At 37.3% G+C, this 20,883-nt stretch overlaps 1 protein-coding gene across 4 annotated transcripts in view; it reads left to right on the top strand.

Annotated features, from left to right (window-relative positions):
- The window catches only part of Prp8 (pre-mRNA processing factor 8), a 185,283-nt gene that overhangs the window by 37,271 nt on the left and 127,129 nt on the right, over positions 1-20,883 (top strand). The gene's annotated exons all lie outside the window — the stretch shown is intronic.

The following is a 20,883-nucleotide window of genomic DNA, read 5'->3' as shown; positions in this document are numbered from 1 at the left end:
ATTTACCGATCGAATTTATCGTACCAGGTAATTGTGACGAATACATTGATCTCTCACACACGATGGTCAGTCTTCGTTTCAAGTTGGCTGTCAATGACGATGTAGAACTCAATGCTGACGTAGCTAAAATCCTAAAGGCGGGACCAATAATTAGTTTTATGCATTCGGTGTTTAATCAAGTCGATGTGTTTTCTAATTAGAATCCTGTATCACCTTCTAACAACGCGTACGCTTACAGAGCGTATTTGGAAACTTTATTGAATTATGGACACCTGCGGCATAATCATCCCACTTAACGAGTACATTATGGTGCGACGATACGGTGACAAAGATGAACGATGTGTTGGATGCCAACGTGGGACTTGTCAAGCGACGTACACTACTACCAGCGATGGAGTGAAATCGATTGATCGGATTGATCATCTTTATTGCGATACGTGCAATCCGGAAAAAATTACTTAATAATGGCGTCGAGGTGAGATGCTATTAGTAAGATCTCGCAATGCATTTTGTCTCATAGACATTTTAAAGTAGGTTTCGTGTTGAAGTTTCTTCCAAACGATCTAAGCCAGACTTTAAAACGAATAATTTTTATGTAGATGCTTATTATACCTTGTTTTTGGGTACTGGCGTTCTTTTTCTTAATGAAGGAAATCCCATAGATTGCGAATCTTATTCCAACGGTTACTGTTTCTTTGCTTTCTATTAAATATCAGATTTATTGGCCAACGAATGTTTTCATTGGAACCTGATTAAACGCGGCAGCGTTAGATTGGACGTTTAATATGCTCTAACTTCGACTGTTGATTGCATAGTGTATTGTTTTGTCTCCTTGTTGTCTTGTAAAATGTTTACAAAAAAGTTGCAGTGAAATGTCCTTGATATTAAGTGTGTCCATTAATATACTTGTAATTTGCAGTCTGCACATTCTCAAACTCCCAGTTACAAATACTAATGTTTCATTATTATGAATTCCAAAAATAAACGCTGTCAGTGTTTTGCGATCCTACCTCTGAATGTTTATAGTTTGTAAAAACTTAAATACTCAGCGTTTTTTATCCGCGCGCGATACACTACCATCACTCTCTTTTGGATACAGTGAGTAAATACACACGTGTTTCACATCGCTCCTGCTTTTCAACATAATTTAACGTATTTTTCAGTTTTTTGAGTGAAAACTTTTTGCAGAACTACGTTCATAGGTGGGTCCTGAAGCAGTAGCCAAATGTGCATTAGTCAATTCTTGCATATATGGACCCTTGAACGATATTTCAACTTTGCAATTTGCTGCTACACCTTACTCGCTGCTTAAAGCCATTTCACGCTTTGCTGCTTTGCTTGTGTTGGTGTGTACTATAGCTGCTACTGTCTGCTCATTCATCTGCAACAAGTGTGCTCATATCTTAGCTGATAAACACCGGACAATGTCATCTTCGCCTACATGCATCGATATGTGTGATAGTGGTGTGAACAGTACGTAACAATAAGACATAAGTGCATAATTTGAAGTGCAAATGACAAATTTACATGTGATAGTTAAGGTGGGAATTTCTTTGCATACTACTATCGAGTGTATCAAAGTGAGAGTGTGTGAGATCGATAACATCTTGATTTCTATGTTTGTTAATTGTTTATGGTATAAGTGCATCAGACATTGTTAAGTTGATTAATTAATAAGGTGTGGATTTCTGCTTTTATATATACATAAGCATTTGCAGATACGTATGAATATATACGTGAGGCTGTTGTTTACACATGCATGTTTCGCACACACACATGTATGTGTGACATGAGCAAGTGCTGTTACAAGTGTAAGTGTACGGTATGAGTGTATGGATATATAGAGTGGTAGTATTAATAGATCTGTAACATATATGAGTGAAAACTATCTACTACCTTGCCGACACTTATACTCGTGAAACGAGAAAGCTTGAAAATATTATTTGCATATTTGCAGAAAGTTTTTGGTGTAGGATAATTAATTGTGTATCGCATATTGATTATATGATTAATTAGCATAAATACTTCTATAAAAGCATAAAGTACAGCATTGCTACTTGTTGGGTGTGTATGTGTGTGCACATATAATCATACGTGTATGTATGTATGTATGATCATTCTATGTGTGTGCAAGTGTGTATGAGAAAATACTGTATATATGCGTGCTGTTAATTTTTCGGTATGTTTTAGGCGAGAGATTGATTGATTGATTGATTGATTTATTTTAAATGGTCCAAGGACTCATAGTCCTACATGGTCCGGCAATTGCCGTTGAAAGCTTCTTTTATAAATACAAATACGTACAACAAGAAATATGTACAACGGACATGGACACATAAAAAAAAAAAATAAATAAATAAATAAAAATAAAAATAAAAAATATATAAATAAATAAATAAATAAATAAGTCAATTAATAAATAAAAAACAAAAATAAATATAAAAACAACAACGACAACAACAACGACGCACCCGGAGCACAAAAACCACGCCACACCACAGAAACACAACAGCACGGAAATCCATCATCCATCCCATCGTCACTACCGCTCAAAGCACCGTCGCAGGAAGTGTTCCTCCAGGAGATGTCCGAAACACGGACGCGTCACCATCAAACGCAGATCGGAGGGCAGACTATTCCATAGTCGCGCCGCATGTATGCGGAAGGAAAACTTATACACATCGGTCCTCGCCCATGGAATACGAAGGTTATTTTCGGGACTCCTCGTCGAGCCCGCTCCGTCGCTCGACTGAAACTCGAAGTACTTAAACAGGTAGCCGGGCTGTTGCCGGCATAGTATCGTACCCAACAACCGGACACAGAGGAAGTCTCGACGCACCTCGTATGGCATGATGCTAAGTCTGTCGTATGTAGGAGTGATGTGCTCGTACCTCTTCACACCCGTGGCATAGCGTATAGCTGCGTTTTTACCACGTTGAAGTTTCAGCACTAAATCGGCCGACAGTCCCAAGAAGATGCCCGAACAGTACTCATAATAGGGAAAAACAAGTGTCTTTACCAGCAGCAGACGCATGCCAGGCGGAATTGAATCACCGCACTTACGTAGGCGTGCTAGGGCTGCAAAACTCTTACGCGTAGTCTGCATCGTCTGCGGGGCAAATGTCAGGGTACTATCCAGGAGGACACCCAAAATTTTGACACTGTCACAGTATTCTAACTCCTTATTTCCAATCCTGACTTTTGGGAGATTCATTTCATTCAGTCTGCTGATAAAGTTGCGTGTAGCAAACCAGGTAATTTGTGTCTTTGTTGGGTTGATTTTAAGTCCATTCCTAAGGGCCCAGCCGGAGAGAAGCGCCAAATCCTCCTCAATCATCCTGATCATCCGATTTATCTCCCGAAAACTGCCATGGACATAGTAAGTGGCATCGTCGGCGTAGTAATGGTGCCTACTGTGGCGCAGTACCGACGATGAGTCGTTGGTGTACAAGGCAAACAGCAGAGGTCCCAGGACGCTACCCTGCGGAATCCCAGCACGCCGAGTAGTAGGAGCAGAGCGCGCGCCGTCGTCGCTCACGAGTATTTGCTGACGTTCAACAAGGTACGAATGGATCCATGCACACGCGGCGTCAGACAGTCCAAGTCTTTTCATCTTTTCAACAGCTAGATTGACGTTCACGAGGTCGAATGCCTGAGAGAAGTCGACAGTGACCAGCAGGGTAACCTGCTGCCTGTCGGCGGCTTCACGAATGTCGTCCACGATGGCTGTAAGTGCGGTGTGCGTGCTGTGTCGCTTACGGAACCCCGACTGAAATGGGTCCAAGAGTTTGCATCCTTCCACATACTCAGTCAACTGCCTGCAAGCTATTGTCTCGAGAAGCTTGGCAGCAGCGCACAAAATGCTGATGGGGCGAAGATGCCCGATTTCCATGGGGGGGCGAACCTTTGGAATAGGCCGCACAATGGCCCTCCTCCACGCCTTAGGAAAGACTCCTGACTGCAGCGACGTGTCGAATATATGCATAAGCACTGGCAAAATATCCGGCATGCAGTTCCTGAGACAGCTAACAGGTATGTCATCCATTCCACGGGCATCGGACCGAGCAGAACGGAAGGCGGCAAGCACATCCTCAACTGTGACATGGCTGAAGTAAAATCTACTATCCGGGGCCACCCGCGCGTAGGGCACGAGGTCCCACAGTGGCGTGACATGATCAGGTCCAGCAAAGTGCTCGTTAATTTCATCGCAGCCTGCCGGGAGCGGATACGTCTCCCTCGAGGCAGATGAAGCACCAAGCTCGCCCAGGCAACGCCACATTTCAGTAGCGTTCGCAGCATTGACTAGCTTATCAGCATTGTGTTTAGAGATAGTGTTGCGCAATAATAACTTGACCCGATTCCTTAATAGCTTATAGTTTTGATGGTCCACTGGGCGTCTGTGACGTCTGTAGAGACTCCACGCCCTGTTACGCGTCCTTATCAGCTCTCCGAGCTCGGCCGTGAACCACGGAGCGCTCTTCTTTTTTTTAGGGACAAACGTATTGTACGGTGCATGTGAATCGTAGAGCCGCCGGAGCGACCCAGTGAATACCTCAACCTTCTCGTCAACACCGATCGTGCGATGCAGCAGGCCCCAGTCGACAAGCCTCAGATCATTTTTGAAGTTCTCGAGGCAAAAATTGCGAAAAGATCGGCGAGTTATTGCACGTGGCGGCGCTCGGTGTACCCCAAGGTCGAGTGAAACCAGCAGCAAATCGTGTTTCGAAACACCGGGATAATACAGCTGCGCATAGTGTGCAACACGCCCGACATCGCTCACACATATGTAGTCGATGGTGGAGTGCGAATCGCCGACGTGGTGTGTAGGTTGATACTCGATAGGAGTGAGACCGCAGGTGGCGAGCATGTTCCTGAGAATCCTGCGCGGCGTTGAATCCTCCGTCCAATTAATGTTGAAATCACCGAGTAGTACAGCGAAGTTGTAAGATTCGTTGCAATTGAGAAAGGCCTCCTCGACATCCGCCCAATATCCAGCTTTCGGAGGGCTGTATACCACGCACAGCAAGATCTTGCAGGGTTTAACGCCAATAAGTACCATCAAAAATTCGGGTCTTTTGACATAGACCAGTGGCTGTTCTGACTGACAGATAATCCTAACAGCCAACGAGTCCCTGATGTATAGAGCAACGCCCCCACCACCCTTGCCGGCTCGGTCGAGCCGCAATAGTTTGTAGCCCTGCGCCTGATACCGGGCTGTTGCACTTTTCGACTTGAGCCAAGACTCGCTTACAGCGAGAACGTCAAGCTTGTGTTTGGTCAATATATTGAAAATGTCAGCAAGGTGAGGGTCAAGTGACTGTGCGTTTATATGTCCTATTTTTAACGGTGTGTTTGTATTATACACCATAATCAATGAGAGCGATTTTATTATCTATTTTTTTCCGCAGAATAGGGCATTTACCTTTATCGAAGGCAGAGTGTGCGTGCGCCGCGCCCCCAGTTAACGCACAGTTTGTACATTTAAGACTATTATTGTCGACGCAATTTCTGCTAGAGTGATGCCCTGCACAGTAACCACAGCATTTTTCGGTCTTGCACTCAGCCGCGATGTGTCCGAACTTTGCACAATTAAAGCACTGCAAAATGTTCACGTGATCGTCAATACGGCAAATATTCCAGCCTACATTCACTTTTTGCTTTCGTAGCAGCTGTATTCGGTGTTCGGGCGCAACTTCTATCACGCACGAGCGTGTTTTCTTTTTAGCAGTCGGGTATACGTACACCACCTTGACATCCCGGACTGTGGCATCCTGCAGGTTTTGGTTGGCTATACTATCAGCGATGGTGTCTTTATCTAGATCGATAGGCAGATCGTGAATAATGAGGCGCGGTTTCATCTTTTCTAATGGCTTTATCTCTAGTCCCGCATGTGCAAACTCTGGGCAGTCACTAAGCGCGCTCGAATCAAGTCCCTCAATGACCACTGAATTCTTGGCTCCATATCTGATCTTACTATAGCTTAGTTTAAGCTTTGTGGCATTTACAGCGCTCAGGAGCGCCTTCCTGGTATCGATCGACGACCCGAGCTTCTCCTTCGCGGCTTCCGTGGGACCGATAATGACTCGCTTTTGGTCTGGAGCAATCGGAAAAGCCTTTCCTTTATTTAGTAAGACCTTACGAGCGGGTCGCTCCAAGGACTGTAGGCCAGCAGCAGTTCTTGCCGCATATGTGTCGCGTGTACTGTCTCCACACATACCCGTAGTCAATGTAAGCTTAGCCGCGACGTCGCTCAAAGAGCGACAGGCAGCGTATAGTGTGTGTTCGTGACGCTTCGTGGTTTCATCAACAGCCAATCTATGAATGTAGGCGTTGGATAGCACACGAAAAGAGTTGTCTATGCCCTTAATCGCTTCTTGAAGTTTAGAGTATCGCTCGGACTGCTTCTCGGTACGAAATATTTCTAGCAGAGTATCGCGGTAGCCGCTAATCGTCTCTGCGAGTACGTTAACTTCCTCAAAAGAGAGAAGAGATGTCGGTTGTGTATCGGCTTCGGGAGTATTCTCACGCGGCCGCTTGGCAGCCATAGCGAGGCTTGGCCAAGGCCGTAGCCTGGCCGAGCCTGGTGTTTATTTATTCGCGATTGAGTGTGATGATGAGTACACGCGCACAATCACAAACACAATCCACCAAGACAACTCACACCGACATAGGACCCACCGACACTAAGAGTCGGGAATTAAAATGGCGATTTATAAATTCAGCAACAACCAGCTCAACGGTGTCAAACACTCACTCCAGTCGCACACAATGGACACACAAAGTTCGAACAACGATACTGTGTGATAAGATGCACACGATGATATACATCAAAAAATTAATTACATAGTTTAACTTATTAAAACACACGCACAAATCGGAACGACCCTGCGCGTCAAGAGAGCGCGGTCGAGAGAGAGAGAGTCTGAGCAGTTTAATCACTTATAATTTGTTCTTTTTATTGGCATAGATTAACTAGCGGCAGATATTGCCATGTTATTTGTACAGCGCTGAAGTATGAATGAGAGAGTGTGCCCTGCATGTAACTGTAACATAAAATCTGGATTTAAATCTTACAAAAAGTGTAAGTTGTGTGGAAACTGCTTTTATTATACGTACTTAAAAGGTTCTTGGGAGTGGAATTTAGAGTGGTATTCGTGTGCACCTTGCACAAAATCACTTTCATCGGTTACCTCCAATTCATCAACTGATATTGGTACGTTTATTCTGAGCACGATCACTAAAAGCGGATTACAAACCAGAAATTCATCTGATTCACTGTTATTGACTCCTCTTTCTTCATCAGGTAACACGATGACACTGAAGTTCAGAACGTTCCGAGAACGAAATTCGTAAAAATAATAATTTTCCATGATTATACCCGGACCGAAAAATATCATATGCGTGCCTATGCTAACTTCCAACTCATTCAAACTTCTGAATTTCATAACTCGAAATCCAGAACGAAGGCCCCGCCAAAAATAATACACATTATTTATTATTACATAAACGATGTATAAAAATTTTAATTTAAAAAAAAAAAACGAAGGGGTGGGTAGGTTTTCAGCGATTTTCCACCTCACGCACATATCGAGAACGGCCAAAGTGCGGCTTCTGGATTTCATAACTTGCAATCCAGAACAAAGGCCCCGCCAAAAATGATACACATTGTATATTATTACATAAACAATGTATAAAAATTTTAATATAGGGAAAAAAACGAAGGGGCGGGTTGGTTTTCAGCGATTTTCCACCTCACGCACATATCGAGAAAGGCCAAACTGCGGCTTCTGGATTTCATAACTCGAAATCCAGAACGAAGGCCCCGCCAAAAATGATACACATAGAATATAATTACATAAACAATGTATAAAAATTTTAATAGCGGGAAAAAAACGAAGGGGCGGGTAGGTTTTCAGCGATTTTCCACCTCACGCGCATATCGAGAACAGCCAAAGTGCGGCTTCTGGATTTCAGATAATCCAGAAGTTGCACTTTGGCTGTTCGCGATATACGCGTGAGGTGGAAAATCGCTGAAAACCTACCCGCCCCTTCGTTTTTTTTGTAATATAAAAATTTTTATACGTTGTTTATGTAATACTTAACAATGTGTATCATTTTTGGCGGAGCCTTCGTTCTGGATTTCGAGTTATGAAATCCAGAAGTCGCACTTAGGCCGTTCGCGATATACGCGTGAGGTGGAAAATCGCTGAAAACCTACCCGCCCCTTCGTTTTTTCTCTGATATTAAAATTTTTATACATTGTTTATGTAATAATAAATAATGTATATCATTTTTGGCGAGGCCTTCGTTCTGGATTTCGAGTTATGAAATTCAGAAATTTGAATGAGTTGGAAGTTAGCATAGGCACATATATGATATTTTTTGGTCTGGGTATAATCATGGAAAGTTATTATTTTTACGACTTATATATATGATTGGCAGTGTCTTATGCTGTTTCTAGTTGTTCTGTTTCGTTTTCGCTCTATGTTAAAGTGATTAATTTTGTTATCAAATTTCGTTCCCGGAACGTTCCGAACTTAAGTGTCATGTAACACGTCAGTATCTCGCAAGAGATTGACAGTGGATCGGTCTCCTCCATCTCCAACGTACTTACAAAGGAATAAAGTATCTTGCTCGTTAGTTTCATCATCAAAATCCATTGAAAATGTGGGTGACCAAATGCCAGAATGGTTTTCAGGATGGTCTGCTCAAATTATCCAACCTTTCATAACACAGGTTAATAAGCAACTGAATGATTTGGCTTCGCGAATAACTGATCTTGAGGCTGTATGCAATGAAAATCAAAATGGGTTAGATGAAGTCAAAACTTCGCTAAAAAGTATGAAAGACTGGGATTTGTTATCTGACTCTTGTGAGGTGCGTATTGCGGGAATACCAAAGTCTAGTACGAATGATTGTCAAGAGGCTGTCCGAAAGGTATTTAAAGTGACGAATAATGAACAAAATCTTAACTCTGTATCCTCTGTACATATTTGTCTATCTTTACAACCTGCTGCAACTAATGTTGCAACAGCTACAAATCAGTTTAATAATGATGAGTCTATTTCTGTTGTTGTGAAGCTTAGTTCGTCAACTATTTAGAATAATGTAATATCGCAATCACACTTGCTCAAAGATAAAACCTCAAATACGGTATTTGGTATTGGTGGTAACCAGCAGATCTACATGAGACCTATCTGGCCAAAACCAACATATGAATTATTACGCATGGCTATTCAAAAAGCAAAATCATTAAACTATATGAATCCAGTTGTGAGAAATTTAATTGTTTGTATGCGCGCTGATAAAGCAGCACCTCTGGTTCCCGTGTATTCTGTAAATGATCTCAATAAGTTTCAACCAAACGTCACTTCTCAATAACGGTTTACTGCTCAGCCGCAAAATGAATTTTTTACCTCAAGAGGTTATTTTAAAACTTGTCATAGCAATATTAATCATATTTCAGCGAATTTTAATAATTTGGAAGCTTTTCTCGATTCAATAAATTTTATGTATGATGTAATTGCTATAACAGAAACTTTTCTTACTCCTGAAAATCCTGATACACCTTTTAGGCTTCAAGGTAACAATTTGCATCGTCAGGACCGTATTGGTAAAGAGGGTGTTGGGGTTGCTCTCTACATTCGTGATTGTTATAAAACTAAAGTATTAAGTAGTTCTAATAATCCATTTGATAATAAACCGGAGTATTTAGTTGTAGAAGTTAAGCATGAATCAACTGCTATTATAATAGCAGTTGTTTATCGTCGTCCGCATGCAAGCTACCCGACTGCATTATTTGCCTTGCTTTCTGATTTAGCTTTAAATTATAATGATCTTATTATCATGGGTGATTTTAACTTTCCCATGCATAGAAGTCATCCAGAATCAGACTATTCCTATCTCCTCCTTGAGCATAATCTTCAACTAGTTCCATCAGAGCCTACTCATCATATTTTTCGAGAAGATGGTAGCGAGACTCATACCTGGCTCGACTTATTCATTCTTCCATCGCTCGATTTAGTGCGCTCTTACACGAAGACTGATACTCCATTTGCAGCTGATCATGATCTTATCTCACTTGAGTATAACCTTCCATCATTAGCTGTAAAACCAAATACGATCTCTCTTCGCAATTTTAAGAATTTGAACATCAATTTATTTAATGAGGAATTATTTTCTAGATTAAGACTAGATTTTTCGGCTGAGCCTGCCACTATGATAAGTGACAACGATCACTTAGATACTTCAATAGAGTTAAGTAATTTGTCTTCCATAGCTACAACGTTTAGTAATAGCTTGCTTGATGTTTTTGATATGCATGCTCCGAAACGCACAATTACGATTCCTGCAAAGAATAAGCCATGGATCACAGCTGACATTCGTGCGCTTATGAAGACTAGGAATGCTGCATATCGCAGAGCGCATTTATATGGCTTGCCTTCTCACAAACTATTATGTACTAGTTTACGGTCAAGAGTAAGAAATAATATTGATGTAGCGAAAAATTGCTACTATTCATCTTTACTTGATACATCATCTGATGCTAAAACTTCTTGGAAAATTCTTAAAAATATGAATTTGACTGCACCAAAACCTGTTTCGCCGCTTAAGTATTTTTCACCGCATGTTCTGAATGAGCATTTTGCTTCAGTCTCTCATGCATCTCGACCACTTCAACCAAGTGAAATTCTTTATGTGATCAAGTGCCCGCTTAGTAGTAATCTCCCAAGCCTCTTTGAGTTTACACCTATAACAGGTGTGGACATTGATCGGGCATTATTGAAAGCACAGAAAAATTGCACAGGTTCTGATTCAATATCAACTGAAATGATTACAATTTCATACCCAGTTCGAAGACCATACTTAATTGAGATCTTGAATAGATCAATTGAACAGGGTGTTTTTCCAGACACTTGGAAGCTTGCTTCAATCATACCACTTGCCAAAATAAATCCACCAACCACACCATCTGATACACGCCCAATTGCGATTCTCTCTGAATTTTCCAAACTATTTGAACGTGTGATTCATGAGCAACTGATTAGGTATCTCAACACTCATAATCTCTTAGATTCTCGGCAATCAGGTTTCAAACTGCGTCATTCAACGCAAACGGCTCTCTTAGGGTTTATGGAGGAGGTAAGATTGGCTATTGACAAGCGTCAAGTCACACCGCTGATTTTATTTGATTTTTCAAAAGCGTTTGACACAGTTTCGCATAAGCTACTTCTTCAGAAGCTACGTGCACTAAACTGTTCTGATAGAGTCATCAAGTGGTTTGCAAGTTATTTAGAAGGCAGAACCTAGATAGTTCGTGGTGAAAATGACTGTCAGTCGGAACCCATTGAGACGTATGCGGGTGTTCCACAGGGCAGTGTGCTTGGCCCACTGCTGTTTGCAATTTTCATAAATGACTTGCCAAGAACTCTGACTCATACCAAGCATGGAACATATGCAGATGACACTCGCATCTATCTTCATTGTTCTCCTAGTCAACTTCATGAACATATACTTAAACTTGCTGAGGATGCACAGCGTGTTTTTGAATGGGCAGAGAATAATCAGATTAAACTGAATCCGAGTAAAACAAAATTGATTATTTTAGGAAGTCAACCATTTATTGCAAGCATTAATCTATTCATTCTTCCAAGTGTGATAATTAATGGCATTACGATTTCTTACTCCAGTAATGTATCTGACCTTGGAGTGCAAATTGCTTCAAATTTGAACTGGGATAAACATATTAGTCAGATTTCTAGTCGGGTCCACGGAGCGCTTTATTCGCTGCGTTATCACAAACATGCACTTTCGAAAACACTTAGGCAACGTCTTGTTGAGTCTCTGATTTTTCCACATTTTGATTATGCAGCAGCAGTTTATAATGATTTAACGCAGGAGCAAAATCTAAAACTACACCGTCTTCTGAACAGATGTGTTCGATTTGTTTATGGGCACATGCCATGGCAAGCTCCGGTAACACCGTATCGACTAGCTCTTGGGTGGCTAAATGTTGAAAATAGGCGATTATTTTTTATTGTTAATCTTGCCTTCATGGTAATCTCGTCTGGTAAACCAGTCTACTTATTTGATCTATTCAAAATACGAGATAATATGACACAGAGACGTGTCACTCCACGTTATCCTCCTGCACCATTACTAACTAGTGTGCCACGTACAAAGGTACGTGAAAACTCATTCCATCTAACTGCGTCAAGGTTCATTAACACAATGACGGATATGAATGTCTTATTTGATCTCAGACTTACAAGTAATTTTAAGCAAAAAGTTCGTGATAAACTGGTCCAATTAAAGGTTAATCAGTGGCGGAATTGAGTTGAATATGATATTAACTTGACTCTTAATCCATTACCGCATGATAATACACTAAGTAGCCTCTTATGTAATTAAATATAAGTTATAATACTAGTCAGTATACCATGTAACTCTAGCTGTTAAATTGCGTTACTTATCAAGTGATTTATTATATGAAAATTACATTATTCTTGTTAATACTTTTGTATATATTTTACAAATTGTTAATCAAATTGTATTTGCATATTCAGGGCTATATGGGGCATGACCCCAAAGCCTTAATAAACTTATTCTATCTATCTATCATATCTGTTTCAATTAACGTTGTCCTAGATGTGTTGTCAATACAATAAAAAAAGTCGGATTAGTCGTTAGTCTTTGCGATATCAGTGTACGCATGAATATATTCGTAATTCACAGTCTGCGCATTCTTTACCGTCTAGTAACAGATACTAATGTTACATTATTATGAATTCCAAAAGTAAACAATGCCAGCGTTTTGCGATCCTGTCTTTGAATGTTGATAGTTTGAAAAAAATTATATAGTCAGCGTTTTTTTATCCGCGTGCGATACACGATCATACTTGTTACAATTAACGTTTTCCCAAAGCGTTGGCGACGCAATTAATCATGCTACAATGTGATTTACCAAACGTCTCTTACACGGTCTCTTTCGAGCTACGACTCGAATGAAAAAGTTGGTTAAGTCGTTAGTCTCTGACTGATTGTCATACCGTCAATACAATTAAACAGTAAAATGGAAACCTAGAAAAAGAGGGTTGGGTAGTCGGTAGCAATCGATCTCTCAAGCGTTTTAAGCAGTATCAACAGTCATCTCCGCAGATTTTTTTCAAGCTTTATGGGTTGAATAAATCATTTGAAAAAAAAGCCATAGTTGGTCTGGAATATACGAAATTACTTGACAACGATTGGGAACCTGTAGTCTGTCTATTAGACACAGATTTTGAAGGAATTCCTTTCGAAATTCCGGGTTGGAAGAAATTTAAATTGGCGTTTACAGACATTAAGAAGTGTTTTACCACGGATGACAGCAACTTGTAGGACATTAAATTTTATGGCTCCAACTGGTCTCTGAAGTTTACTGTAAGTTATAACGATAAGGCTATTGAGCTTGAAGAAGGACGAAAACCAGGTGTGAGTGATAGTGTCGCGAAGCAATACCATCGTAGTTTGGTTCTAATACAGGTGACCTTTGATTATTTAAGCAAATTCATTTTTAAATGTATTGATTGTCATTTACGTGTATTGAGTGATTTGTTGGATTTGATGCCTTTTGTTGCGCAGAAATTTGTAGATTATATTTCAGAAAAAGGTGGTTACATGTATCAAGCGCCAATCGATGATTATAGACTTGGTATTGTGGAGAAAATTGTAAGAGATACGAATGATTTAGAGTTGGAGAGTGTGTGTGAAAAAACTGTCTGTCTAGAAACGACTAAGTGCGAATATTCAACAAAAGAATATGTATGCAATTTTATATACAATATTTCGTCATTTCATACAATTGCACGTATAGAAGCTTTGAATTCTAAAATCAATTTATAAATGTACTTACCTTAGTTGTTACTTACTGAAAATTCACACCACATCCTTATAAATCAACAACTACTAACTTAGCACTTTTTTGCACTTTGATTTGCAAGACCATAGTTGAAAAAATCGATTAGCTGAAAAAAAAGACTGAAAGTACAACTCTTAAGAAAGAGCTAAAATACAACATTCTGCGACCTACGAGAGAGGTGATGATTAAGTTGTAAAAGAGTGATTTTTTAATAGACAAATGGATTTTTAGAAAAATTTGAAAGGAAAAAAATTCCAAAAATATACCACTTATACCACGCGTCGAAGCCGACAGTATATTAATATTTGGGACGCCTAGGTATATAATAGTTTGCTTAAAGCGTTATTTAAAAATCATCGATTTTTTGCGATTTTTTTCATTTTGTAAAAAACAAAAATACCAGTTTGAACTAAACTGGTCTTATTTTGTAGATCTTTTCAATATCTTTAAGTTCTTGTTCAAACATTTTTTTCCAAGTATCCAAGAAAAATTGTATGTACGGAAAACTACTTTTTTCAACTTTACCAGTGAATAAAAAAAAAAAAACGTGCTTTAGTTCAACTGTTGAATTTCAGTTTCACTATTAATGCGTACAGATACGAATCTTAATCCGTGAAAATATCTCAGTTAGCATTTTTTTTAAATACCCCTCGAATTGTCTCCTTTTCCCGATATACTTTCAAAGAATCATTTTCTATAATAATATTTTAGCTGTTTAAAAAACATGACCATTTGAATTGGTAGAATCTAATCGCTTTGGAGTTTTTCTATTCCGAGTGATAACAGGTGTTAATTAATATGAAGTTTATTCGACTTCTCGCATAGTTTCTGACTACATTGAATTAATTTTTGATACTGCATGCATTAATTTAACAACAGTTGTGACTATTCTTACTTTTTCGTCAGTTTTATTAACACGCAAATTAGATTTTTGCATTAGAGCATTAAGATTTTCTGTGTCAGAAAAATTTTTATTATTGTGGTCAAAACAATATAAAAGTAAAATATCTCAATAGCATGTAAAAGACCTTGATCTTATGTTGAAATACGTCAATCTACATCACGTGCTGTACTTATACTTTAGAGAAATTTCACTGGCGCTTCGTGATTAACATGAAGCGACTACCGTGATTTAAATCGCACGACCCATCTGAAAAAAAAAAATAAATAAAAAAATTAAAATTACTTTCTATGCAAATAGGCAGTAAATATGCTGTACGTATCAAAAGAGTGTATGTCATGAAGTTCGTAAAGATATTAGGAGTTATATAAAAATACAGAGATAACTTTTAAACTTTAAAAACCCGTTTTAAGAGTATCTGAAATAGACTCGAACTTTTAAGTTACTATTACGGGTCATTTTTTAAAGTACATCAACGTCAAAGTTTAACTTTTAAACATACATTCTTATGTAAGTAAATCTCAATAAATTTTCTTATTAAGGCAAAAAACTTTTAGAAATTCAGGGACGAAAGAATATATTTTCAGTTGTTGTTCTATTTTGGTAATAAAACTTTTGCAGCGCATTGTGGCACCTTTCAGAGAAAATTAGTTTAAAATACGAGCAAAAAGGAAGTTTCTTTTTTAACTCCTTTAATGCAAAGCTCCTAACCATTCATAATTAACTTTTTAAGGTCAATAATAATGAATTACAAAACTAATTTCAACCCTTCATGTATAATGTATTATTTACACAACAAATTATAATAAGTAATACCTTGTTGGACATTCGGAGATAAATTAACAGACTTTGCAATTTTCGCAAAGATCATTTTGATTTTTTTCAAATTTATGGAGTTTTTTGGTTAGTCTCGTATAAAATTTATGATTTCTTTTACCAATCCAACAAACGTTCTTAAAAATGTAACGTCTTCTAGTGTATCTTTTACAACTAAATTGTGGCTGTGAGCAGAGTAATGAACGAATAATGCACTTGGTTCAGTTTCGCATGTACGTGTTAAAAGACCTGAAATATTGCCTGGTACGTTGCTAGCTCCATCATAGCATTTTCCTCGTAAATTATGAACGTTCATTGAATTTTCTGCTAAAAGTATAGTAATGAGAGCTAATGAAAATTCTAATTTTATATTTGATGTATTTTTAAAGCCCATAAAATATTCAGAGACGGTCAGTTCTTCCGTAGCTACTTTAATACAGATAGAAACTTGCTTAAGTCGTGAAATATCTAACGTTTCGTCAATCGTAAGTGAAAACAATTTGCTAAATTTATTTGGTAAATAATTTGAGTCATGATTTCCTTAGTTACTAAATGAATTACTTCGTCTATAATAGTGTGATGCAACTATTTATTACTGTTACGACTCAACCAGTTATTAAGTTTAGGATTATCTTCAGCTCTTACACGCAACAAATTAATTAAATTTTAACGTTTGACGTTGCTATGGCCTCCAAAGGCTGAGCCTTGTTTCGCCAAAAAAATAATAGATATAGAAGTTTTGGTTAAAGCCACTCGAGAGCCTTTAACATTTCTTTTTTCGTAGATGTTGTTAGCTAATCCAGAATACTCGAAGTATCATTTTTTTCTACTAATCTAATTGCAGCCAAGTGCAGTTCTGACTTTTCGTGCTTTTTGAACGATATAATATCAAATGGTACACCTGCTTCTGCGATCGCGTAACATAACTCACTTCTTTCGAAACAAGCTACCGTCGCAAAACTCGAACTACGAGTGCAAATTCCAACATTCTTATAAAGCGTTCATCTTATAACATCAATTCGCAGTAGTACATCCAAGAATGTGAATAATCAACAATTTCAACTTTCTCTACTGTGTATGTTCACAAGAAATATCATACACAATTTCGACAGCAACTTGTACTTACAGTAAAATCCGAGGGGACATCAGTATTAACCATTTTTACTGTGTAATTATTGCACCTCGTCTGTACTCGTGTCAATCGAAAGTAATTAGGTTAATCTCAGATTGGTCGTTCGGATCTCCAACCTAACGTGTCCTCCTTAAGTGCAAGAGTATAAAAACTCCTCGCACGTAACGATATTCGCCTTTTCTTTTTCATCGAGTGCTCCAAAGTAACTGTGAAGGTTGGAGAGTGAGTTCCGTTGCGTCTTTTAAGTGGATATAAGACTTAGTTCGGTGATTAAGCTACGTGTTAGAAGCGTGCATTTCAAGCAAATGTAGACTTAGTTCAGTGACTAAGCTGTGTTAGAAAAGCTCGAGTAAACCAGGCCACTGTAAGCTCGCCTAAAAAGTGAATCAAGGAGAAACAAGAAAGAAAAAACTGTCGACTTTGGTTCCGACGTCAAAAGCAGTAGCCTAATTATTATCATCGCCACGAGTACTCTCGTGTAGGATTAGGATCATCGTTGCGCTCAACCTTTTAAGATCTTGTGACTGCGTGCGGACAAGCAGTGGCTTACCAACGATTGTAGAAGTAAATTAAGTTAAGAAAAACTACAAAATGTATAAACATTGTAAATGTGAATCTGAACTTAATGATTTATATTATTTGTAAAATCAATATTTTCGGCTTTTCTAAATTTATTAAATCATCAGATAAGACATAACTTGGTTATTGATTAAAATTTATTTTCTTAATTAAAATATTTCAATTATTGAATTATATGATATATTCCAAGATTCAAAATCCTAGAAACGTAACTCTAACTTTGACGAATCAATTGAATATCAAGGAAAATTTAAATAGACAACATATGACAAAGACTTTGACAAAGACGTGAGATAAAAAAGACGAATAAGATACGCTACTACTCTATGACATAAAACATAAACTAAAACAGTAGATCAATGCCAGCTAAGCGTACACCACTTCATTTATACCGCTCGGTGAAACCTAACGCCGTAATGCCGAGTAGGCGATTTAAAGTGGTTCTTTCATAAAATAATTATGAATGAAATGGCATCAAATCTTAAGGAATCATTTATTGAGTTACAATACACTACCCCTAAAAATTTCAGAGTAGGCTGACAGATATGAACGCAAGAAAATGATAAATGAAAATTAAATTCGAAACATGTGCTCTTATGGCAACTAAGCATTTTTTTACTGGAAGTTGTAGCCTAGTCATTTATTTACTGAACGTAGTTAAGTAAAAAGCTAACACAATAAAGCTTATGCAATTCCAAAAATACCGCTATCTCGAAATATATGTGTTCGCGGACTTAATTAAAAGATATTAAATTAAACACAGGCATACATTTTCGTTTTTTATGTTAAAAGCACATAGGTAAGCATCCACTGCTGGTATTTTGAGTTAAAGCGTGAATTTTAGATAATTATTCCTACGAACTTCTATATCGTATATTATGATCCAAAATTTTGAATTAGTACTTAATTTGTCCCAATAAACAATATTAACAAATAATCATTTAAAATTTAAGCGGCATTAATAAATATCAACTTGACAGTCGCACCTTTGACTCGGGAGTCATGAAAGAACTACCTTAAAGGAAAAGTTTACTGTCAGTAATAGCAAATAAAGCCTTTTGGCTGACGCGCGACGGCTGGTTCCTGACGAACAAAAATTAAATTTGTTTGTGTGTAGAACGAATCTATGAGTTGCGCCCTTTACTTATAGAAGTTCGTACGTAATATCATTTTTTCAACAGTTGAAACCTTCATTCACGAAAGCTTTTTTAGATGTAGAAATATTCTTATTACACGGGATTAGCAATTTTTTGTGTACTACGTATGTAAAAACAGAGCAAACGGCTTTATTGCAACTATACAGCCACTTAAAATTTTTTACCGTTCTCGAAAATATTTCAGTATTATGTCTTCTGTAAATAAATACAAAAGTTTTCTTTGTTTATTCAGTAAAAAAGGACGATAAAATGAAAAAAATTTTAATCGATTTGTTTTTCGTGCTATAAGTAAATATAGTTGGTTTATTGTTGAGAGCACAAATTAGTAGTTTTTTTAATGAATCGAATTACTAGCGTACTCAAATTAGTTCAATCTTAAGATTAGTACAGTATACTTGGAAAAGCGTAAGAAAAAAGGTAAGACATACTTAAGGGTATTATTAATTTAATTGATAAAAAAATCAGTTGATTCGTCCTGTTAACCGACTGCGTGCTTATTGTATAAAATATACATTGGTTAATATTATAGATAGCGGCAACAGTCTTCTAAAATAGTTGGTATTAGAAAAAAGTGTTCGCTGCTCTTGACAATTCGTTGAGTTCACCTGATTTTGCATGCATGGAGAGACTTACAATTACATAGTCAGGGAAACAGTGCTGCCATGCATAAAATTTTAACCTACGTTGGAAACAGAGTATGGAAATGTAGGTTAGAAATCTGTGTATACGTGACGAGGCAATTTCCCGACTAGCCGGCGCTTATGATGCACAAGTTCTCTGATGTCTTCGCTACAGAGATTCTTTCACGCGTGATGATGTGGTTCCACTGCACGACACACGATCGCTGCTCTTGTAAATTATAAGTGTGCAGGTAAGGTACTGTCGTAGATAATCCGTCAGGTATGGACCACGGTTAAGAGTGAGAAAGAAAGAGATCCAACCATTAAAATAATTGCGTTGAAATATTAGATAAATATACACTTAAACTTTATATGTGTGAATAGTATTGGGCAAGCTTGAGGTTCTAAACAGACAAACACCCCATTAGTATATCTCTTTCTTTTTTCATTTTTTGGCGTCGTAAAGATGTGCTCACGATACTCCATATACAATATATTTTTGCAATACTTTCAATGCTACAATCATCTTGAGAACTTTCAGAGTTTCAGATTTGCTGTCAATAATTGTACCGTTTGACGTACTGCAAGTCAGAATAGCAGCATAGGTAGGAGACGTTTTCTCAGTAAAATTTGATTCACTACTCTTTAATAAACTAGTTTTCATCAGAAATTTATCCATTATTAATAGGCTCCATGAACTCATTTTCAAAGATCGTAAGGTTTTCACAATCAAAATATGCAAGTTACATATAACAGATTTCATAATTTTGCAAAATATTGACACGTTTTGCTCTGTAATAAAATATTTACCTTATTAAACTATTGCAATGGTTGTTAGTGATGATTTTTGAAAACTTAACTATTTTTTTCATTTCATTACTTTGTGAATCTCTAACCTCATTTTATAAAATTTTCTATTTGCTCAGACATTTTAACTAAGATATTTATTACATTATTCAATCATTTTTAGTAAATAAAAAGTCTTTCGTATGTCAACAAACTTGACAAAATTTAATCATTCATCTCATTACTTTGTGAATCCTTAATTTGTTTTTTTTTTTTTTTTTCATGTAACTATTGTAATAAAGATATTTATTTTATTATAAAATTATATTTAAAAAGTTGACACTTTTTAATGTAGCTACAAACTTGACTTTCTTCTTGATCTTATTACTCTAAAAATTATTTATTTCAGTAAATACTTGAAAATAAGTAGCATTAGAAATATGAAACATGTTTGCAAAAGGCACTTAGTATACTGTTTATCTTGCATATCTACGGTTTGATGTATTTTGATGTATTTGAGAACCTCTTAACAAAGTAGATCATTATAATAATAATAATGATAATAATAATAGTAATAATAATAATAATAATAACATTTAGAACGATAACGACAGCAAAAAGTTAACAACAATAATAACAATAATAATAACATTAATAACAACAAAAATAATTTTGAAAATAGTAATATAGTAGTAATAATGATAATAATAACAATTACAATAATTAAAATAATAATAATAATAATAATAACTATAATAATGATATTAATAAAATTATCATTGTATTCTGTTCAATTTTCAAATTTTATGTCAATAAGATATATTACGAAAAAATGTCAAACATTTTTATTTTTGCAATAAACAATTATATGATCATCTTTTGGTTGGTGCTCTTACTGCGATAGTTAGAAGTTTCATGCCAAACACAACCTTCAGACCGTATGTTGTTAAAGCCCAGTAGAGCTCAGTGACACTGCCGATCAAGCCGTAAACTAA

This window comes from Copidosoma floridanum, unplaced genomic scaffold, assembly GCF_036245765.1.
Source record: "Copidosoma floridanum isolate Cflo_tuat_1 unplaced genomic scaffold, Cflo_Japanese_pri ptg000026l, whole genome shotgun sequence".
NCBI classification, from domain to species: domain Eukaryota; kingdom Metazoa; phylum Arthropoda; class Insecta; order Hymenoptera; family Encyrtidae; genus Copidosoma; species Copidosoma floridanum.
Note: the sequence above shows the minus strand (reverse complement) of the source record. Positions and strands in the feature narration are given on the sequence as shown.